At 51.2% G+C, this 23,980-nt stretch overlaps 1 protein-coding gene across 2 annotated transcripts in view; it reads right to left on the reverse strand.

Moving 5' to 3' along the window:
- Positions 1–23,980, reverse strand: part of ADRB2 (adrenoceptor beta 2) — a 67,558-nt gene that overhangs the window by 957 nt on the left and 42,621 nt on the right. The window lies entirely within an intron of this gene.

Genomic DNA, 23,980 nt, shown 5'->3' on the forward strand with positions numbered 1-23,980 from the left:
TCCTGTCTTGTCCCAGCTCTGCAGACAAACACAATGGTGCCAGGGTGCACTAAGGGTCCCAGCTAAGCTGCTTACAGCTCCCCAGCTCCTGCATGCTGTCGCAACCGCTACGGCTCCTCCGAGAGGGAAACACAGGCAGGAAACCTGGCAGCGAGAGGCTCCCCTCACCGCAGCGCCGGAGACAAGTGTAGGAAACAGCACGAGCGCCAGCAATTCCTGTCACACTACGGGAGAAGGCGGGGGAAAGACTCTGTATTTGGCTGCCATGAAGGCTGTTGGGATACAGTCCAGGAATCAGGATGAATACAAAGAAATGAGCCCCTGAGCACCAGACAGTTTTTGAGAAAGGAAGAATAAATTCTTACATAACTAAATTCCCTTCGTGTGCTGGTTATGGGGTAGTTCTTCTATTTTCCTGGTTTGTTTTGGAGGTCTTTTTCTTTCTTTTGCACCGGCTCTGGCAGTGGTGTTGGGGCCAAACAAGAATGCACAAACACACATCGGTGTGTAGGGAGCAACGGCTGCAGCATTTACATCCAGACTCTAAAGTTTGATTCTGCCTTCGGTTCCCTGCAGGAACAAGGACACCTTCGGTTCCCTGCAGCTGTTTTTTTTGAATTGCAGCGCGACTTCTTCCTACTGCTGTCCAAGATTTAAGCCATGCTTGATCCCAAAGTATTAGTACAATATTAATCAGGTTAAAAAATCCCACCTTGCTCCAGTGCATTGGGAAGGATTTGCAGAAGTTCCTCTACGGCTCCGCTGTGTCGGGCTTGTGCTCTTCTGAAGTCTCTCCCAGACTTCCCTAACCCATCAGCTGGGCTTTCCCATCTTGTCCATCTCAAGATCTGAGATAAGAATACACTGTGTGTTCGGGCGGTGGCTACCCCTGGGGCAGACCATGCTGGAGCTCCACCGAGGTGCAAGGCACCTGCAGGGATGCTGTGTGTCCCTGGGCAGGCAAACTCGGCAGGAGTGGCATTGCCTTCTGACTCCTCTCTCTGTCCTCTGAGTCTGCATCATCTTATGTCTATTTTGGAAGCTATTTGATACTCCAAAAGCTCCAGTCTTTGGGGATGACAGGACCAGGCTTCTCCTGCGGAGTAGGGTTTGTGAGTCTGTCCTGACTTCTGTCAGTCCTTTATCAGCTCTCTTTTCCTTCTGTGTCCTCCTGAACTCCTCCTTAAAGTGCCTTTATCTTCGATTGACATCTTTTCCTCTTCCCTGATGCTGTCTTGATCAACTAGTAGACATGAGCACTTGCGGGGTCTTAGTCTAGTATGGTTTGTTCTCAGATTCTTTCCAAACTCTTTTGCTGCCCTCTGTGCTCTCAGTATGCATCTCCGACTGCAAATCTCTTGATCTTGTTCATCTGTTGTATTTTCATGTAGAAGGATATGATGGACAAAGAGACATTTAGGCAAGAGTGTCTACTAGATGCTTTACAAACATAATAGTGTCTGAAAGGACATCTGGTGATTTGCATTTGCTTTTTGGCAGGAAGGCTGTTGCCTTTGGAAATCAGCAGGTGTCCCTTCGGTGGTGCCACAGTTGCTGAAAATTTCATCTTGTTTTTGTCCAAGCTGAAACCTGCTCTTGCCTCTCCTCGAAGACCTGCACCGGGGCTGTGAAGGGTGGTGTTTCAGTGCCTTACCCCAGAATGTCATCTGAGACATTGTCCCGCCAGCCTGGCATGCTGCTGGCAGCCCATTCTTCCACTTGCACTCGGGGTTGTGGCTGTCTACATCTGGCTGGTGGAGAAGGAAAATGTCACATGAAGGACTGAGAATGGGTGATGGGCTCTGCCTTGTTGGTGGAGGGGCTTCTCTTCCATTTTACTTCATTCCCTCCTTTACTTTTACTCCCAGTGCAGTACGTCTTCCCTGGGCAGATTCTGTACTGCATGAACCATTCCTGTCTTTTTATTGGTGCCATTTCTGCAAGACTCTTCCTGGAAATCTGTCCTTTACTCTGTGTTAGTAGAGGCATGTCATGGCACGTCACTTGCATTTGGGACTTCCCCGTGCGTTTTCTTCTGCTGTACTACACAAAGGCTTTCTCTGAGGCTTGGTGGCACCGGGTTTGTGAGCTGGTGGTGTTGCCTGCACTGGCCACAGCCTCTGACGGCGCTGCTCCCCGTGGTGGTGTGGGGACTTCCACCCTGCGGCTCGTGCTGCGGTTGTGCCAGCGTAGACACTTCAGCGTGGCTTTACCTGCTTGGGCTGTGCCACCTCTGCTTCCAGAGTGCTGAAGAGGTTTGTATTCACTCACAAATCCCCTGGCGTCTTTGTATTTGCTCGCAAATCCCCTGGTGTCCTGGTGCCATTTTGACGCCAAGTTTGAGGTTGATCTTCACACAGCTGCCTTGCTTTGACCGAACTAGTCTGGGCACTCATTTCTCTGTAAATTTGCACCACCTGCAGCGTCACCCATGGGCATAATCTGAAACTCTTAGTCATGGCTTTGACAGGGTGGCTCTTTCCCTTGCTTTTCTGCTCTGCAAGCTTTAGGATAGCAATTTCTCTTGCCATGGTGACTGTGCAGGAACCATATGCGCGTCATTTTCCATTGTCATGTTTCTCTCAGCACCACCCACAGACATTTCTTTGCAGTTATCTTTCTCTTCTGCTCTTTATCTCTGACTGTTCTCTTGGATGTGTTTTGCTTTTTTCTCTGATATTTCCCCTGCTGGGCTGTGGAATATTGCTGAGCCCGTTTCACTCGCCCAGCAAGCCTGCCCCTGGGTGCCCTTTCTCAGACGAGCTCCCTCTTCCCATTCTGTAGTGAACAGACAAACTCCGAAGGCTGGATTATCTCATGGGTCAGGTGCTCTGTGAAGTTCAGCCATAAACAAATCTGTTGTTTTCCAGGCTCACGATTGGATGCTGTTTTCCAGGATCACAGCTGTCGATAAGGTGCTGCTCGCCGATGCCGGATTCTAGCAGTCACAAAGCCGTGCCCCTGCCTCCCTGTCACTTCTGCAGGTGGGATGCCGCAGGGGTTTCCCAGAGCTGCCAGCAGAATATACGCGTGCAGTCTCTGCCCGTTCCCACTTGTAACGCTGCTGCTCTGCCTTCGTGACCCTCTCCCAGCCAGCCTTGCTGCGGTTCGGCTGCCTCCCATCATAGTCTGAAGAATGCCCAAATGCCTAAACGTTGCCCTTCTTGTGTCGAAAGCCTTGGGGCCTGGAAGCTGGTGTGCTGCTGTGCACCTTGTTTTCTGGGTGCCGTTTGTTTGTTTTCCGTCTGCCTTGCTGAATTTCTTGGCTCTGATTGCCTGTGCCTGTGGGAGCTGGCTTGTTCCTGAGCCCCGTTGGTGCTTCAGCCAAAGGAGCTGGGAAGTGGTGTGGCATGGCCTTGGGCACTCCTTGCCATGCTTTCAGCCAGCTCTGCTCTTGGGATGATGTGACTGCATGCGTGTGGCTCGGGACACGCTTGCTAAGCCCTGCTGAGAGGCAGAAGCCATTTCCTTGTCTATGGGTGCCAGGGTAAGACGGTCTCCCTGCCTGGGCCTGGTGCTTGCCACAGCAAGCTTGTGCTGGCCCAGCACACAGCACAAATCCATGCTTCCCTCCTTGCCTCCTGCTCCGGGTCCTTCAATGCTGTTTGGAACTACTAGTCCCTGCCAGTCTCTACAGTCCCAGGTATTGCCTTTGTTGCCTGAGCAGCCTAACAGGCCGTGGGCTAGCTGCCAGTGCACCATTGGCAAGCTGCAGGGCTCAGTCCGGGTCAAGGCACCGAGGAAGCTGCAGGTGCTGGTTCCTATTCCCCAGTCACATATCTACCACGTATATGCTGCCGTGGGGGACTGGATTTCCTTGATTTGGCAATGTGAAATGGCCAGTATCTGGATTTTCCCAGGGATGCAGGAGGCTCCGCGGTTATGGCGCTGGGCACCAGCGGCCAAGAGCAGGGTGAAGCAGTGTCTGACCCCTCACCAACCTTCTGGCATTTTGGAACAAGTGTCCAAAGCAAAGGACGCTGTGTAAATGCTCATTCCCTGGACACTGAGTATCTCCAAGGGGATTGCACTGCCTGAACTACAGGGAAGGGGAAGCATTCACAGCTTGTCTGCAGAGGACAAAGAGATGAAGATGCTCAGATGGCGGGTGAACATGTGGGAAGTGATGGGAGGTGGGTCTGGGAGGTTTGGACCACAGGGGCGAGAGAAAATAGCACAGAGAAATGCACATTTTTGGATGGCTGAGATGTTGCCAACACCCCCTCACCCATCCCCATGTGAGTGCATGTGTGCAGGTGTACAAGAGAGAGAGAAGAGAAGCTCTGGAATAATTAACAGCTCATTAATATTTCCTGCCCTCCAGGCTGAGGGCCATTACCACGGGCAGCCTCACAGACACAGCTCCACTCTCACAGGCATCCTGAATCCATCCCTGCCGAACCACAGCTGCCATTCCTCTGTGATTGAGGGAAATGAGCCCTTTCCTTTCCCTTGCCTTCAAACAAGGGTGAGAGGCCTTGGCTGATGCAAAAAATAAACATGAACCATGACCAGGGCAAAGGGGAGTCGTTGGGCCAGCTGCTATTGTAAACAGTGCCTTTCCTCCCCTCCCCAGGCACCAGGCTTTCCTGGAGATCCCCTCTGGCTCCTGCCAGCCCGGCTCTTCCCCCTGCATCTGGCTTCCCTGCCTTGTTTTGGTGTTACTTTCCAAAAAGCTCACAGCTGGGCTGATGTGCAGAGTAGTGCTGTCTGGTATCGGTGTGAGAAGAAGAGGATGAAGGCAGCAGAGAAGGGGAACCGGAGTCACTCTTCACTCCTGGGAGCTGTGGGGATTTGAAGTATTGCTCTGGTGTTCATCCACCTTCTACCACAGCCCTTCTCGGACACCCCGCTCTCCATGCCTGGGAGCAAAGCCCGGCTGTACCTGTCATTGCGGTGAACTGCCTGGGACGCGTACGCTGAGCTGCTCGGCTCACTGGTAGCCCCTTCACACTGGGCTTTGGAGCAAAGGATGTTCCTGCTCTGTCCCATCTTGCTCACAAGCAGCAGAAGAGGAGGAAGGGATGGCAGGTGGAGACAGACGCTGGCCTGAAATCAAGTGCAAGGAAGATGGAACATCTTTAGCAGGGAGATGCTTTCCAGCCCTCCTTTAAGATGGAGGAACCCTTGGTCAGCTCTCCGGTGGTGCTTCCGTGCAGAAAAGACGCAGCACAAGACATTTCCAGAAGGCTGCAGGTAGCTGCCGTCGGTGTCACCCTGTGTCTGGGTGTTGGTGTCTGCCTAGGAGAGGGGATGAGCTGGCAAGCATGCTGCCAGCGTGGGGAATGGCAGGGGACAGAGCTGTAGGTGACCACGCCACCACCTGGGGCTTCTTGCAGTGGGGCAAATCGGCTGATCTTGGCCCACAGTGGCCTGTAGAGATGAGCCAACACTCAACTCGCTTGGGAATCTGGCACGCAGCCAGCCTTGTCCTTTTCCCTTTTAAGAAGCGTTAATTAAGATGGATTCACTCAGCTAAGGGACATCTTGAGGGTAACTTTACACATTGCTTCTTGTGCAGCAGTAAACGATAGCCATTATCAGGTTCTGACACTGAGATTGTGTAAATGCTTAAATTACCCTTCTGGACCTCAAAAGGCTTGTCCAGCCAGGCTCAGGGAGCTCCTCTGCCCAGACACTCATGTCCTTGTCCCCAGTGAGCGGCTGGCAGTTCCTGGTGGCAGGAACTCTGCGCCCCTGCCTGGCCTCCCACCAGCTGCACCCCCAAGGTGTTAAGCAGCTCGAAGCCTCACCCTCTGAGCAAGCAAAGACCAGCCTCCATGGACTGTACCGTGTGCTGGGAGGCATGCTGCAATTTAGGCGTATTTCTGTGCTGATATCGATAGAGATGGGCTTTGTCACGGATGTGAGAGGGCACTGAACTGCAGCCCGAAACAAGGTACAGCTGCTCCAGGAGACGTTCTTCAGGCTGGCAGGTTCCCATCTGCCGCGGACACGGCACGTGCAGACTCAGCATCACACTGTGACTGGTCCACAGCGTTCCCCTGCTGTAAGGTGGAGTTTTCAAAGGTCTTGAAAGCACTGTGGCACACAACAGCCACTGGATTACAGCCTTGGCTATTTCCCTCATAGCACCTTTTAGAATCCCCTATCTTTCCTCATTATTCAGGTTTCTATCAGTATTAATTCTGAAAGTTATCATTCTGGGCTCCCCAGGACAGTGACACATGTTCCCCTCTTGGCCCTCGATCTCCTGGTTTAGCCTTTTAGAAAGACATCGTGTGCTGATTTTCAAAGCCTGCAAGTAATAGTGAATCACTCCATCCCTGTGCGTGCTGTTCTGCTATTTAATTACTCCGCTTTCTATTCTGAATTTGTCTAATTTTGATTTCCAGGCTCTGGATCTGCCTGTGTCTTCTGCTACTCAGTTGAAGACCTTCTTATCATCACAAAGCTTCTTCCAAGCTGGCATTTAGAGTCTGCAGTCAAGTTACCCATCTGTCTTCTCCTTTTCAAAGAAAATAGATTGAGATTCTTTAATCTGTTGCTGCAGGCCCAGGTTGCCAGACCCTTTTTATTTTCTTATACATAGAGTGCATCTCAGCAAGAGTTGTAAGTGTCCTATATGTGCTGAGGGATCTTTTTAAGGAGAGGAGGGAGAGTTTCTCTCCAAAACTGGCTGATTTTTGCAGTTCAGATTGGCATCACACTCTCCGGTTTTGATCCTGTTCCCATGCATTAAGAAATGTGTTTAATGTTTAGTTGCAGAGATTAATAAACATGACCCTTTTCTGGCTGCCTTTAGTTAAGCGAGATGATGTGTTTATGCTGCAAGACTCGAGCCCTGTCCTGAAGCTTTTACAATGTCGTGTAAGACAAGGCACAACAATTAAGACAAGGTACAACAATTGACACGGGCAGATGAAAAAGCACCAGGGGAAGCGGTGACAGGGACGCCTGGGTACAAACGCCCGCTGTGTGCTTACAAAGATGGCTAAGGCCAATTCCCATTTTTAGAAGAATGGAAATAAGCGTGGACGTGAGGAAGCATCACCCACAGGCACATTCAGACAGCCAAGGCGCAAGGCGAGTCTGGCTACCGTAGGTGAATCTGAGCATCCAGCTGCGGCTGTGTGGGACCCAGCCCTGGTCTCTCTCAAGGTGGGCAGTGAGCATCTCCTGCAGCTGCTCTCTGTGCGTGGGACCGTGGCTCGGTGTGCTGGGAAGAGCTGGCTGGGGGTGTCGGGCTGGGGGTACAGGGGCGGCAGCGGAGGAGGAACAGGATACGGAGGGGGAATTGCTGGTGGGGCTGTGCATGGGGGTGGTTTCAGAGGGTGAAGGACAGTCCATACACCAGTTTCTTGGCTCTTGTTCAGTGGCAGATCGGCCACGCCAGGCTCGTGGGGCTGCGATTGCAGCTCCCAGGGACGTGCCACGTGTAGCCACAAACTCGTTATCATTGCTCAGTGACCTGTGAACAAGCCTGGCCATGACTCATCGGCTCTCAGCGGTTTGAGACTGCCAAAGGAATCGTGAAATAGATTTTTAAACCCAGTCTGGGAAGTTGGAGTCTGCGGGAGGAGGTTTCCCACAGCCCCTCGGCCAGTCGGTCCGCTGCTGGAGCTGGGCAGGGGTGGCTGTGCCAGAGCCACCTCTGCCCGGAGCTGCCTCTCTCCCCACCATGATGGACAAGAGCCGTGGGACCAGCATGAGCCATACCAGGGCATTGGCTTACTTGGGTCATCGTGAAATTGTCGTGGTTTAACCCCAGCAAACAGCGAGGACAACATGGGCTCCCACTCACCACCCCTCTCTCCCTCAAGAAGGGTGGGGAGAAGAGGAAGAGAAGGAGGGGAAAGGAAAAAAACCTAGCTTGTGGGTTGAGATAAAGTCACTTTAATAGAGCAAGATCAGAAAAGGAAAATAACAATAATAATAATAATAATAATGACACAAGTCACTCTCACCACCTGGTGAATTGTCACCATCCCGAGCAGTGGTCGCTGATTTATCCCCCTCCCCGGCCAACCCTGATTTTTATACCAAGCATGATGTCTATGGTACAGAATATTCCTACTGGCTGTTCCATCATTCTGTCTAGGCTTCTTCTCAGCTTCTATGGGAAGCTGAAAAAAGTCCTCGAAAACTATAAACATCGCCTAGCAACAACTAAAACAATATGTGTTATTGACATTCCTTTCACACCGAATCTGAGACACAACCACCACTAGAACGAAAATTAACTCTGTCCCAGCTGAAACCAGGAGAGAAACGAAACATTTCAGACAGGTAGCTCCCAGGATAGCCCTCTGCTTAAATTGTTCTCTTCCTCAGGATCAACACAGAAGGCTTTGATCTAAAGAGGTAATTCTGCATTTTCTGCATTTTTTAGGGTGGTGGCAGGCTTTCATGGGAAGGCTGGGGTCTGCACCCCAGGGTTGGCCTGGCGGAGGGGTTTATGAGGGACAAGCGACTAAAACTCAGGGGCTGACTGAGAAAAACAGAAGCTGGGGGCCAGCAGGTGGAAGGGCTGCACGTGGCCAGGCAGGAAGGGGTCACCATGGCAAGGAGCACCGGCTGCTCCGAAGCAGGGCTGGGCTGGGTCGCCCTGGACCTCTTCCAAAGAGAAGCCCAAGCTGAAGCCTGTAGAAACCGCTGCCACCTGCCAGAGCTGCTTCACATACAGGCGTCCATCAGCTGAACTTGGCTAATTCAGTTTTCGTAAGACAATAATTGCGTGTTTATAAAAAACAACAGATTTTTAAAAATGACTGATATTCATTGACTGCCCAGGAGACATGGATTGATTTCCTGCTCATCAGCCAATCTTTAATTACTATTATGCATTGTTGTATTTGGTTTCATAAACAAAAAAGCAATGAAAACCAAATAGATTAACATTAGATACCTCTAACTTAATTTACATGTAATAGTTTTATTAGCTCAAAGCCTGGAACATTCCAGGAGAGTTTTAGCCCACGTCCTTGAGATGTGAGCGCTCGCGATAACTACGGTGGCTTTAAAAAAGTATTTGTCACACTGCCTCGAACAGAGAGAGACTCCCAGAGAAGCCAGTGCTTGGGGAGGCAGGAGCACCCCGGGGTGAAAGAGCCTTCAGTCTCTATCGAGGCACGTGCTACTCTCGCTTTTTAAAGTGCTCGTTTTATAATGTATGTTAGCACATTATCTTGCCCCGTGCCCGCTGGTTCGCAGCGTGCCCAAGGGGAATGCCACACTGCAGCACTCACTAGCCCTGCCATTTCTTGTGCACGTCATGGCTTCATCATACGTCTCGTTAGTTAATTAGAGGGCAGAAGAACAAGTGGCAGAAGTCAGAGAAGCCCTACAAAACATGTGTGAAACTGTCAAATGAGCTCAGAAAGCAAAGCCCAAGGTGCTGCCCTTTGTGAAAGCCACACTTTGGGCATCTTGTTCCTGTCATTCAGGATGAACACGGAGCGCAGGCAGATCCTTGTGCCATCCCAGGACAGCTCTATTAGTGGAAAAATACACTTAGCACAGCACCTCGCTGCTGCACCGTGCCCGGAGGGCACCTCCTGTCCAAAGGTGACCGTCAGCAGCGTGCCATGGCCCTGGCTTCCAGCAGGGACTCTCCTCACTGCAGAGCAGGGTGAAGGGAGCATCTCCAGAGAGTGTCCCGTGCTGGCACACCCTGGCTGCCCAGGGGCTGTCCTCCAGCTTTCGAGGGTGATTTCCAGCATTGCATCATTTTTACGGCACTGGAGTTGGATTACGCTGCCCTGGGGAAGCCGAGATGCCTGTTAGTCATGCGATGGGTGATGACTGCTCTGCTCCTCTTTTGCTGTGAGCCCTCGCTGCCAGCCTGATCTCTTCTATTAATTTATTTACTGGACAAACGGCATTTCCCCAGCTCTGCAGCAATGCACACTCTCAGCCCCGTACCAAAACCAGGGAGAGAAGCAACAGCTCTTGGCCCCACCAGCACTGGAGGAATTTGCCTCTGCCCAAATCAATTTGAAAAGTGAAAGACCTTGCTGTAGAAGATACCACAGAATCGTCCATAGAATGGTTCGGGTTGGAAGGGACCTTAGAGATCACCTAGTTCCAACCCCCTGCCATGGGCAGGGACACCTCCCACCAGACCAGGCTGCTCAAAGGCCTGTCCAACCTGGCCTTGAACCCCTCCAGGGATGGGGCAGCCACAACTTCTCTGGGCAACCTGGGCCAGTATCTCACCACCCTCACAGTAAAGGCTTTCTTCCTAATATATAATCTAAATCTCTCCTCTTTCAGTTTAAAACCGTTACCCCTCATCCTATTGCTCCACTCCCTCACAAAGAGTCCCTCCTCATCTCTTCTGGAGCCCCTTTAGGGACTGGAAGTGGCTCTAAGATCTCCCCAGAGCCTTCTCTTCTCCAGGCTGAACACCCCCAACTCTCTCATCCCTCACAGCAGAGGGGCTCCGGGCCTCTGAGCATCTTCATGGCCTCCTCTGGACTCGCTCCAACAGGTCCATGTCTAACACGGTCCAACAGGTCCATGTCTATCGTGTCCAACAGTTCCACCAGAGCTCTCCTGCAGCTCACGTGGAGGGCCCACCCAGCCTCTCCCATACATCAGCCCTGTCCCAGACTCGCAGGGGACATGGGAAGGCAGGATTAAGTCCTCCATTGCAAAATGCACACAGTGTTTTCTGGAATTTGTTTTGCCATGTGGCCTGCAATATTGATTTTTAAAACCCCTCTGCAGGTTATTTAGTTCTGAAATCGAGCAGTGTGCCTGTAAGCTCTACATTTTAGGGAGTATATTGTACCTGACTAATTTTATGGCCTGCATTGCCTTTTATCTTGGCTTGCTATTAATTTAACAGGAAATCTCTGTGTTTGTCAGTTTTGATTCCTGGGGTACCATATAATTTCGTTTGTAAATTGATTTGTGCTTTCTGATACTTCAATAAACCCATTTGGTATAAACGCAGCTCTTCATTTCCCTGCGAGTACGTGGTCAACAAGCAGAAGCTGAGCACAAAAATAGACATTTATTTCACCAACAAGTATAACAAGGGAGGGCAGCAGGAACGGGGCGGTCGGACGCAGCAGCCTGCTGACAGCCTCTAAACAAGGTGCAGATTACAGCGCAAACTAACCAGCACTGTATCTTCAGCAGGACCTACTGAATGCAATATCCTGCTTATTTGCTGCCTGCAGGTGAGAGGTTTGGGGGGCAGCTGGCACCCCCCAGCTCCCTGGGTGCACCTTGCCCGGGGTGGGGTGGTGTTTCCCAGCCCTGGCGCCTCTCTGGTTGTGCAACACGCTGGATGGGGCAAGAGCGGGTGGTTGATCAGGGACCAAAGGAAACCAAGCCAAAACTGGGAGTGGGCTTGGTCCCTCATCTCTGGTAGGTCACCAGGGCTCCCTGCTCCTTCTCCCCACTGCACGTGTCCCTGTTCTCCATACTCATCCTCTCCATCCCCCTCTCGTGCCTGACTTCTTACCAGCCTCACCGGCTGTGTATTGAGACCCCAGGTGCCACTGTCAATGTGGCATGAGAGGACAGACATGGCTAATTCCAATTTATTTTTTTGCAAGCAACTTTTCCTCTGTGTTACCCTGCACGATGCCACAGGCCACAGCATGGAGAGTTCGTCATTCTCACCCTGCCCACACTTCTCACAGGGAGGTGGGCTGCAGGTTGAGGCTCAGCCAGATGGCTGTGCAGCCACTGCGGCACGCTCAGCGCACAAATGGCTCTTGAAAGCCTGCAGTAACTACTAATTAAATTAATTTGATAGCTCATGTCCCAGCTCTAGGTGGCGGGCGATTCGCTACAGGGCTCTCGTTAGCAGTATTGGCTCAGAATCATAGAATCGTAGGGTTGGAAGGCACCTCTGGAGATCATCTAGTCCAACCCCCCTGCCAGAGCAGGGTCACCCAGAGCAGGTTGCACAGGAACGCGTCCAGGTGGGTTTTGAGTGTCTCCAGAGATGGAGACTCCACCACCTCTCTCAGAAACCTTTTTCAGGCCAGGCACCATGTGAAACATTGATGACCGCGGAGGAGAGAGACGGCATTCTCAGCCAGGAGAGGGGCTCTGCCCAGGGCCATGCCTACAGGCTGGGGTACCTGCCCAGCATCCTGGCAGGCGACAGGGATGGAGCGGAACATGGTGTGATGGGCAGATCTCCAGCTGGATCCCTGGACCAGAACCACTCCCAGTGGCAGGTGCCCACCGCGGAACGCTGGGCAACACGGACGAGCTGCTGCAAAGCCATGGGCGCTTGGGCACTGGGACTGACCATCCTGGTGTGCCAACTCACCACCGCCTTCCTGGGAAAGACCAGGAGGAGATGGACAACCATTCCGGAGGCTTTTAGCACTGAAGGCGTTGTCATTCAGTTGCATTTACCTTCTACGCTGTGTACACAAAGGAACTTGCAAGGACAGCGTCAGTTTTGCTGACTGCATCGCTAAGGACTTTGGTCTATGGGATGGAGCATACAGCCTGCATGAGCAGCACCGGCAGGAAAAGCATCCTAACCAGAGCACTGAGGGCTAGGAGTAAACGCGCTGGATGCTGTGAAGGTAGGGGAGATGCGGGGAAATGCCCCGAGACGTGGGGCTGCACTGCAGCCGTGCAGTAAGGCAGGGAGGGGAAAGGAAAAGTTGCAGAACGCTGAACTACAGTCAATGGAAACCACCTCTATAAACTTCTTTTTAGTGTGCTAAATTGATAGACCTCCTTTTGTTTCTGTAAAGTGAGTCTTTAACATCTCCCTCGACAATCAGCAAAACGCAGTTTTTGTGAGCATTCTCCTTTTGTCACTTCTTTTATTTTATAGCCCATAAGCCACTATAGAGGCACCCTTTGATTACTCTGTTCACTTTCTCTTTGAGCTGTATGTTTTATTTCTTTTTTCCTCCCAGTTAATGAGGCTTACTTGTATGATTGGAGATTGTGAGATTAGAGAACTAGAAAAGTTTTATTTCAAATAGCTGCCAATTGTCATTTAGACTTTTGTTATTTTTTTGTCCTCCCAGATCAATACCGTTCTTAACTATTTCAGATGCGAGAAAAGCCATCAAAATACTCTATTTTCACAAAAGAGATATGATTAGACGACTAGTTCAGAGCCACCCTTCAGTTTTATGTTAATGATTTGTCCGAAGATACTTCCTTTTTCATTTCTGATACCTTTTTTCAGAAACAGAAACACTGGGAAGTGCTAGCTAAATTCAAACTTGACTTCTTGTGTTGCAACATGTTGGTTAATTTTGAGGGGCGAAGCATGTGGAAAAATATGGATAAAGAATTTGAAAACCAGTATAAAAAGTGAGCCCATTTCAATCCTCAGAAATAAAACATGTTCTCTGAGGGGTTTGTTTTTGGGGTTTTTTTTGTTGTTTTTTTTTTTTTTTGTACAAATCCATCTTCACTCTCCACTGCAGGCACTGACGCTGGCTGGCTGGGAGATGTCTGTGTGGGAGAATGAAATTGCCCAAGCTACGCCGAGTTAATGATGTTGAGTAAGATTTATTTTTTCTAATTTTTTTTTTTTTTTTTTTTTTACTCTTTTCATCAGGCAACGTGGGTTTTTGGGTTTGGGGTTTTTTTTTGGTTGTTTGCCTGTTGTTTTTTCTCACCTAAGACTGAAAGGCTCAGGGGAAGGAACTGTGCAGAGAAAAGGAAATTAAAGAAATCCCAGAAGTCGGGACAGAAAACAGTCGGCTACGGTCCCTGTGTACTGCAAGGCAGCAAGGTAACACCTCAGCTGTGCACTGTATTAAAGAGGGAAGGGATCTGGGGGCTGTGGTGGAAAACTCTTGGAAGGCACCAGCAGCTCTGAACTGCTCACATCGTGGTACCTCGAGCAGCCGCGGCTGCCCATACCCGCATCCGTGGGGTGCATGGTTGGGCAGGGAACGGCTTCCTACGTATTTTCAGCGCATTTTATCTCCTCTTTGGTTACGCCATAGCTGAACCTTCTCCCACCAGTGCAACCACCTCCTCGTGGCTGGCGGGCAATGCTTCTCCAGCCCAGGTAGAGCTGGCGATGACACCTGTCGGGGTCTGCCCGCGGGGCCATGGCTCGGGCAGTGGCTGGAGAGGGCTGAGCCACGCTTGCCTTCCAGTAGCACCGAGGTGGGACCTTGATCTCAGCCATCACCCACACCTGCCCTCTGTTGAGGCATCTCTTTGTCTAGGTGCCGGTATGGTATTCCCATCGGCCGTTCACACAAGCTGCCCTGTGGGAAGGAGTTGGCAGGCTGCGGCACGGCACCGCCGACAGCCGTTCCCCCCCCCAGAGCCCCCGTGGGAGTTGGAGGGCTCTTCTGCTCTCCCCATTAACACCCTGCGAATTAGACGCCGAAGCTGTTAAGGCACGGCGAAGCCAAAGAGAAGGTGAAGAGAGAAGGAAGCTCAAGTGGCTGCTTTAACAAAATGGCTCATTTTTCTGTGAAATTAATTGGCTGAATCCTAACAAAGCTGTTATTAAAAGAGCACCCTCGCCTTTTTAATCATCCGAGTTGCTTGTAAAGCGCTCCCAGAAACTGGAAATCATACCCTCTCCTCCAGCTCTTTTGTTCATTTCCATCTGGGGGAAATTCATGAGAATTCATTAAAAAATTATTGGCACCCCAGAGCCAAAGGCAACGGGCCTCTCAAAGTGTCCAAATAAAAATGGCTCTAATGAATAACCACTGTCAAATGGCCACGCAAAAAGGAAAAATAGGACAGCAAACAAAACTAAACAGAAACTTAAGCAGTTGCCTGTTAAGCGGGGGCTGCAATTATCAGTTCTGTGACTCACACAGCAACACCCACCCACCACTGCTCTCTACCAAACGATTCAAGGCAGATAGCATCATTCTAATGCCCTGGGACTTCCCTTTTGTCAGGGAAAAGATAGGGCTGAAGGCAGCTGGGATACTCTAAACCTACAAATTGTAACTTAAATTGTGAGAGTAAACTTGTCATCTTGCTCATTGCACATTGCCCCACCAGGGCAAGTCATCGATGGGGTCAAAGTCTGCCTTGAGTTATCTCCTTGCCACCACGGGGTGGGCAGCAGGACCAGAGGAGGTGACTGCCTGATCTTGGGAGCTGAGCCTGCAGAGGGACAGGGGGAGCATCGTTTGGTCCTGGGTGGTAGGCTGAGTGTGATGTCTGTTATCAGAGCAGCAGCAGGGAGAGGAATGGAAAACCACCTGTGTGTTGGGCTCTCGACACAGCCTGGGTCTACGCTTGGCGGAGAACAGCCTCCTGCATATTTTCAGTTCACTATTTCTCCCTGCATTGAGCTGGCAGGTTGCGGGGGCCCTTCCCCAGTGGCCCGTGTCCTCTACCACCACCTCCATGTAGGGGAGCGGGCTTTGCAGCTTTTGGGCAGCACTTGCGATGGCTGCATCAATATTCATCTCTTTGTAAGCATAAACTGCCCCGGCTGCTCAGAGTCGCTTCAGATTATTCATATCGATTCAGCACTGTTAATGATTAAATACAATGTTCTTCAAAGCCTGCATTTAACAGGAAAGCTTGATTGGATTTACCGTTTTGAGGTTGGGTGGGTTGTTTTCAGTTACTTTGCTGGTCTTTTTTTTTTTTTTTTTTTTGCCTGGTGGAACATCGTGTCATTTTGCAAATGAAGAATTACCCTCTCGCCTTTTAATAAAAGCTTCCATCTCTGAAGGATTCGCATCCTCCTGCTTAATCAGACAACTGATACATTGCACACCCCACCGCCACCTCCGGTCCCCTCTCCCCTGCAGCCCTCACAAGCAAAGCAGGTCCTGCAGATCCCGCAGAGAGACCAGAAACCACAGGACAGGGGACAGAACAGGTCTCGGCCAAGGCAGACAACTGCAAAGTCCCTATCTGTGGATGGCATCCCCAGGGCTCCCTTTCCCTATACAGGGAGAATAACAATTACAAACCCTGGTGCTTGTCCTGGAAAGAACTCCATGCCTTTGTAAAGAAAGCCAGAAGACAAAATGCAGAACAAAGTGATTTAGTTGATGTTGCCAACAGCCTCTCGGCAGTGCTGGGAAAAAAAAAAATAAATCCCCAAAACTCCAGTGCAACACACTGGGCAGTTTTGCCTTCCAATAGTTCGTCAGGAGTCCATCCATCCAAACACTGTCCATCCATCCCAGAGTCCCAGCCTCCGTAGGAAACGTCCATCTGAAGGAGGAACAGTTTCCATGTAGCACCGGCAGGATACAACGGCTGCACATATTTGGGGCAGTAGCTATAGGTGAACGGGGGCATAGTTTTACCGAGAGCTGTCATGGTATTTATTTCTCGTCTTTAAGTGAGACAGCATGTGAGGGCTCGACCACACAAGATAAAAAAGGAAAAACAAGGAGAGAACACAACAGTGAAATTGCTGAGCTGCTACGAGCTAGTGACAGCTGAAAAAGAGGATGTGAAATCAGAGACTCAGTAAAAAAGCCCCTGACCTGACAAAGAACAGAAACCCTACGAGAAGCGGCAGAGGGAAGACAGATTGCAACTCAGCAAGACGGGTCCATCGCGGGGAGCAGCAGAGACCAGCGTTTCCTGGGGCTGCCTGGTCAGGAGGGTGGCACGGGGACACACCGCACGCTCGCTCCAGGCCAAGGCTACGTGCGTTAGCAGTGGGATGATTGCTGTGCACGCGTGGGCATGGGCGTGTTTCGGCTCTCAAGCCTCCACGCCTGATAGAAGATGGACAAATAAAAGTGACCCGGAGGTCCGGGGTTACGTCTGGTTAGACTCAACGAGATGAAATCCATTTCGGGATCTCTAATGGCCCTTGCTCGGCGGTGTCACACTGGAGCCAGGATATTAAGGGCACCTGTCAGTGCTATTTTAGGAAACAGAGGCCTCCCGCCTGGTTTCCCCCCCCTCCCCTCCGCACTGAGCTCACATCATGTCAAATGAGGTCTCCGGGAGCAGGGCGCATGGAAATTGCAGTTTTAGTGAAAAGCCTGCAGGAGAAAGTGGCTTTCTGAGCCCCCTCGTCCCACACAGCCCCAGCATGGACTCTGCGCGTTTATTTTTGGCATCCTCTGTGCAACTTCCACCTGCAGGTGTTGGGCCCAGCAGCACACCTTGAGCTTTGCCCATCCCCAGCGACAGGAGGGGGGTTAGGTCTCCTCCTGGAGAGCCACCTTGCAAAGCTGAGCTGTTCTCTTCTCCCCTGGGCAGAGCCAGCCAGGGTGAGAAGGGGAACGAGTCCAGTGTCTGCGCATGAAGGCTTCTCCAAATGCAGTGAAATAGCTCATGTGACGGTTACATAGAAACAGGCCAAAGCAGTTAGGTTCTGACTTGCCAAAGTGCAAGGCTTTGAGTTTCAGATGTGGGTCTTGATGGCAAGACCACCAAGAGGCTGAAACTCCTGTGCCTTCATGCCCTGGGGGGGTCTAGCCTGGCTCGGACCCACCACGTCAGGGTAGGAGCAGGAATGACTGGGTTTGCTCTTCCACCAGAGCTATTTCTGGAACTACCTCACCTTTTCCTCTCCCTTATTACTGACACAGGTTACAGCTCCCTGGTTTTGAGCAGCATGAGCTACACTCACCTCAGGCACCTCTACAGGGGCAGTTGGGCTTTGGATCCAGCAAAGCCTGTCCCTACAGAGCCAGCGGTGGTTTGGAGTGCTGCAGATGCAACGTGCTTTGCTTCATCCAGGATAACACGGAGGAAAAAAAAAAACATAACAGGGCAACAGAGTGCGTTTTAAAACACAGACTACAAGGCAAAAATGTTAAGTGCTCTGTATATAAAAGCAGGAGGAATCCTTCCAGCTCAAGAAAGATCCTGCTGTGACTTGCGTGTGAAATGAACTTTTGGTGACGTGTAGATGTACAATTTCTCATCAAACGTGTGGATCAGGCAGCCAAGAACACACTTTTCAAAGTTATGTCACAATTAATCCGATGTAATGTCAGAGCCTCTTTTTTGTTCTTGTCCCATTATCGCCTCCAAGGCTTCATCAGACTCAAACCTTCTCTTTAGAAATTCTGCTTCCCAGCACAGTGGAAGTCACCTCTTCATTTAGGAGATGCCTGACCAGCTCAGTTAACCCCAAGTACTGTTGCAGCCATGCTGTGAGCTGGCTTTGAATATATTATCCACCTTTTGCTTTCAGCCTCCATCATTGTAATTGCAAATTCAGGCTTTTTCTTCTTCTCTCAGACTAGATACAGGAAGATGCTCTGGGGAGCTTTTTATGCCAAGGAGTGGGATTTTTCAAAACCCCTAGTGGTTTTGGATAGGGAGCTCAAGACCGCAGCCAGTCACACACTGATGGTTCAATAACAAAGCTACTTCCAGAGATGGCTTGATTAATGAGGGCTCCAATAGAGTCCTGCCTACCAGCAAGTACATCTCCAGCCACCTAACACGGGGCTGCTGAGCCCAGTTTTCAGCTCTCTTTAAAGGCATCTGGAGATGAGCAGGCAACGAAAGCACCCAGAAATCCCAGGACACAGAAAAAAAAAAAACCAAATTTACTTTTTTTCTAAGCAATTAACTCTCATCCTGGCAGCAGTGGCATCCTTCCAGTTTCTCCCACCCTCTCTTCCCCCTCTCCGAGCTTACCTTCTCTGAAGGAGGAAGGCCAGAACAACCATCACTGCCAGCACAAGCTCCACAAACACCAGCAGCGCATCCATTCCTGTAACAGCCCCTACTCCAGACACGCAAGGAGCAAAGGACAAATCCTTCCTTCTAAGACCACCTTCTCCCTATCCCTACAGCATTTCTCCCCCACCTTTGCCTCTGAGCTGGATTTAAGAGCTCTACCATTAGCATTTTTCTTTTCCCCACCTGCAGAACTACTTTAGAAAGAGCACCAGCTTCCATTTCCTCCACAGCAGTTAGAGCTGTAGATTAAGACCAGCTGTGGAGAATTTAGAGATTCATCTGTGCATGAGTGGCTGCTGGCAGGAATGGAGGGAAGGCAGCACCGGCTGCCCCGGTATAAAGCCTTGGTTTGCCTCTGATGCAGCTTGGTGGGGGAGCTGCTAGATGACCTGAGCTGCAGGGTTGCAGCTGAAGGAGTTTGTTTTTCACTATCCTTTGTCAAAACTGTAAAGGGTTATTAAGCACTGGCACAGGCTGCCCAGGGAAGTGTTTGAGGCACCATCCCCGGAGGTATTTAAAAGACAGGTAGACATAGTGCTTAGAGATATAATTTAGTGATGGTTTTTGTCAGTGTTAGGTCAATGGTTGGACTAGACGATCTGAAAGGTCTCCTCCAACCCAGGCAATTCTGTGGTCCTACATCTGTCTCTCCGTTAGGTGTTCCTGATGACCCATGCATTCCTCCCCTGCTGCTGGTGACCCTGAAGCTGCTCTCTAACCAGAGGCCTCCAGGCAGGAGCAAGGCTGAGCGCCATGGCCAGGGCGCTTGCTCTGTTCTGCAAACTGCATTGGCAGCCAGGCAGGGGGTGGTGACTCTCCTCTGACCCTTCTTCTGCGTTTCATACGCCAACCGGATCATTAGGGTATTGTTGCGGCTGGTATTGCTTCAGGAATAAGCCCCTCTGGAGATTTCTGCTTGGGGATGTCTTTCCCCATCCCAGCTGCTTGGAGGAGCCCTCAGGGAGCCCCTGTCACGGGGGGAATGACCACTTGCATCCATTTAATTTTGTTATGGGGAGGGTTGAAAGACCTGTGGTTCAGTTCTTCATGTAGTAAATGATCCTCTTGCTTATAAATTCTGCTGCATCAGCAGAAGCAATTTATGCTGCTGAAGGCTGCACTAATCACCGAAGGACAGAAATATATCTTCCACGGAAATTTATCGCTGCACTTGAGGAGGGAATACAGACACGTCTCAACCCTCTGTATCCAGGGCCAGAAGGAAATTTCCCACTTGGGACTCCTGTTGGTTTTCCTTGCTTTGGCTTTGAAACTGTTGAGGGTGGAGGGAAACGGAAGAATACAGGGAGATCCGTATGGGTGAAGCTTGAGCTTTGTCCATCTGTTCCTGGCAGAAAGCGGCAGGGCTCTTTGCTGGTCCCTTTGCAGTCCCCACCGGAGCGGCGGGTGGGGGGGAGGACTGAGCACCTCTGCCCGTGCTGCTGCTGTTCCTCTCCGGGCTCCAACCCCCTGCTACCTGCCCCGGGCGCAGGAGGGACCAGGTTGCAGCAGATGAAGGTCACAGGCAGGCGTGAAGGGCACTTCTGTCATCAGACAGACATCTGCCCACAGCGGGGCAGAGTCAGGGAGCCTCCTCCAACGGGCACTGCCCTGGAGAGATTAACCCCGAAAAGGGGATGGAAAAACAGCCCTGACATGAACCTGCATTCCCTGCTAGCCAGTCTGGAGGGAAATTCAGACGCAGGTGCAGGACCTGGTGAGTCAGGCTCCTTTTTCTCCCCTCTAATAATACCACCCCAAGAAGGGTCCCCGGGAGCTGGGACCGGGTTATGTGAGGTCGTGGGGGAGCCTGAGCAGGGGAGGTTTCCAGGAAAAAACGGAGCTTTAGGAACTCTGGGGGCCTGGCTGTGTCTCAGCCCTGTGGGGGCTTGAGTGAGGGTGGATTTACACCTGTGTAAATGAGAGGCGAGATCCCGTTTGGATGCAGCTTCCCAAGAAACAGGTGCCTCTATACATATGGGTACAGCACCCCTAAAAGGGACACTCTTCCAGCCTGCAGAGCTCCTGCAGAAGTTCTCACATCGGAGTTTTTCTGTTCCAGAAGAAGACAAGCCAGGCAATAAACACTGGAAAAAGCCGTGAAGGATAAATTGCTGTAGCGAAAAAGAAATCCCTTCAGCTTGGCAGAAGCTCTATTTATCTCCCAAAGACTTTAGTCTCAGTCTCTCCCAGGGGAACATTAATGGATCTCATTAGGAGCTCCCATGACAAACAAACCTTTGTCACACACCAAGAGGACAGGCAAGTCTGCCAGCTCTCCGGTCCCCCCTAGAGACATGAGGGGAAGCTTCGTGCTGTAAATGCCGTGCCAGGGGACAACATGACAGTGCCACGGAGAGACCCGTCTGCATAAGGGCTATACAGCAGGGCTGCTAGTGAAGACAAGACCCCTCTCCCTTGAGGTGCTGCGGGCTTGCCACCCACCTCGCTGTCTGAGGAAGAGGGCTGCAGGTGGCAGCCATGCTCCCAGGGCTCCGTCTGTGCCCTGCATCCACAAGAAGCACCACGGGTCTGGGCTGATGCTGGCGTGATTGCCTTGTCCTCACCTTGCTGCTATGGATGGTCCCCAGCTTTGAGTTGAGCCAATCTCAACACCTGCTTTATGGAGTCGCCTTTGATGAAGACCTGGACCAACAGCTGTCACCTGTCCCATCAGGCCTGGTCCTGCTCACTTGCCCGCCTGGCACTGCTGCTCATGGGAGACCGTCTTCCTGGGGTAGGGTCACGCTCTCGTCAGGCTAAGTTACTCAGCTATTGACTACATTCATTAGTCAGGTATTGACACATCACGCTGAAGGAAATGAGGAGGACTGCTACAGCGACCGCTTTATTGCTCAGTCAGTTAAAAGAAAGCTGCTCCCCGATTGCTTCTCCCCAAAAAGCTGAATATTCAAAAGGTCAGAAGGATGTCTCAGCGTGAATCAGCCAGGAGACATATATCTAAGATCAAAAGGACTGTCAATCCAATTAACAGCCTGGGTTCCAGCAGCGGCAGGCATTTTAAGTGTAAAATATACTCTATTCAACGTTTCATCTCCAAGTCCAGGTCTCTCTCGATGTCTTTCTTCTCAAATCTTTTTTCCCATCTCCCCGCTGCCCCAGACATCCTTCAGCTGGAAGGAGCAGTTCTGTAACCAGGAGTACAAATTCTCTTTTTTCTCTCCTTCCCCAGAGAAACCGTTTGCCTTTTTTTTTTTTTTTTTTGAGGTTAATTAAAGCTACCTCATTTTCACATCGCAGCTGCCTGCCCGGATCAGAGGGAGGAAGCTCAGCACGTTGGGCTGCAGCGGAGCGCCAGACCCTGGGTTTCAGACCACAAACAGGGCATCATGAGCTGAGCAACCAGGGGATGAACCTCCCTTCCTCTGTCTGGGGATGGGGATCCGCGCTGTTGGCCGTACCCAGCGCTGCTCTGCAGAGCACTGCCTGCCCGGCCAGGCGGGACGGCAGATCTTTGCCTGACTGCAAGTAAAGGCACCATGGATTGGTTTAAGGGAGATTTGTGCTGGGGAAGCTAAAAGAAATGGGGAAATGTTGTTGGATGCGTACAGGGACCTGTACAAACCCCTTCTTCAGGACTCTCCATCAGGCATCTGCTGCTCCAGGCGTGAGCAGTGCTGGCATGCCCATGTCACCTCCGTGCCAGGCTCCCTGTGGGACCGCCGCGTTCTGCCCCGCTGCAGCCGGTCTTTACCGTCAGCAGAAACAAACCGCAGCCTGGAAGAAGGGCTTGCTCGGAGCAGGTTAAAGACAGCGTGCACCACGTGTAACAACTTCTCAGTGGAAATGAAGATGGGCTATTAACACTCCGTGTCAGTGCCGGTTCCTCAGGGGCGCCCAGGGCACCCACATGAATACCCTATCAGTGCATTAGGACTCATGTGGGCACAAGAGAGTCCGCACTGAAGGAACGAATAGTGATGAGGCCATTATTTTATTGGACTTTCTGGGAATGCCAGCGTTCCCCATGCAGTATTAGCACAGCCAGCAGCGGTGTTGCAGGCAGGCCAGGAGGACTCAGTGAGCTGCTGGGACCTCCACGCACTCAAACCTCCATGGATACAGGCTCCTGCAGTCCGAATCCCTGCCCGATGGGAGATAGGAAACAACTCTGGTACTGCATGGAGGCTCCTCTCTGGACAAGGACAGCTTGTAGGAGAGGAGGACTTGACACTAGCTTTGCACTGAGGCCACCAATATCCTGTCCCTGATAGCGGCACCTGATGTCCCAGGGGAAGATGGGGAACACACAAAGTGAGCAAGCCCTGGCAAATGCACAAGATTTTCCTGTTCCTCAGCCAAGTTAATAATAGAGCAGGATTCAAACCCAGAGAGCCATGCTGTATTTTAAGCTGATCCAAATTCATTCAGGGGAGCCATTAGGCTGCACAGAACAGGCTGGCTCCCCAGCCTTGGGAAGGTGATAAGGCTGGAGGAAGGCAGCGTGGTGGAGGAAAGCCCCCCCTTGCATTGCTCTCTGATACCCTCATCTGGCTGAATCTGGAAGCTCATCTCCCAATGGGCAGGACAAATCAACCCCAAATGGGTCCTCTTCAGCTTTTAGGACAAATGCGTGGAGTTTGGCACCAGGAGCGCCTAAGATGTCGTTGGATGGGCAGGAGGGGACATGAAATGTCCTGGAGGATGTGCCTATGAATAGACAGAGACACTGTTTCTTCTCACCAGCTATGTAGAAGACTGCAGGGATCAACACTGAGCTGGAAGGCTCCTTCTGCGGCCTGTGGCAAAGAAATGGAGGTGTGGGTGGGCTTTGAGGAAATACATCCTCCGCTAGAAGGAGAAGAGCAAGAAGACAAAACAGAGTTAGAAAGGGAGGTACCGCTCAGGCAGTTGCTCCATCAGGCAGCTATGGAGTGCTGAGCTAAGAGGAATTCACAGCAAAGAAAAAAAACAGACTTTAAAAACATGTTTGCTTCCTCCAAAGTTATCCAGCAAGTGGTTTCCGATTAAAAGTAACCTTGGAGATGCAGCCGTCAGGTTGACACGGCATCGCCCCGGTCGGCTCCGCAATCCCCAGCTGTGCCGTGGAGATGCTGGTCTGGTACATTCTGTAATTGTTAATCAGCGCTATACAGCGCGCAACCACCACAGGAATCGATGCTTAAATAAGCACAGGGAAGTCTTAGCTAATGAAATGGGTGTTCATTTCTATTCTGGGGACAGGCTTGTTCTCTTGTTCCCGAGAAGTATCCCGGATTTCTCCATGTGCTGAAGTCGAAGTGCGGCAGTTGTGATTCCCCAGCTCTGCATCTGCTGAAATCTTTCCCGTGACACGTTTGCAGAGGCATCTTGCAGATAAACCTGGCTGCTTCTATCACCCCGCCAGCACTGCATTGCAGGGCTGTGGAGCGGTGGCCACTATTTTTTC

Source organism: Chroicocephalus ridibundus, chromosome 11 (genome assembly GCF_963924245.1).
Source record: "Chroicocephalus ridibundus chromosome 11, bChrRid1.1, whole genome shotgun sequence".
Lineage (NCBI taxonomy): Eukaryota > Metazoa > Chordata > Aves > Charadriiformes > Laridae > Chroicocephalus > Chroicocephalus ridibundus.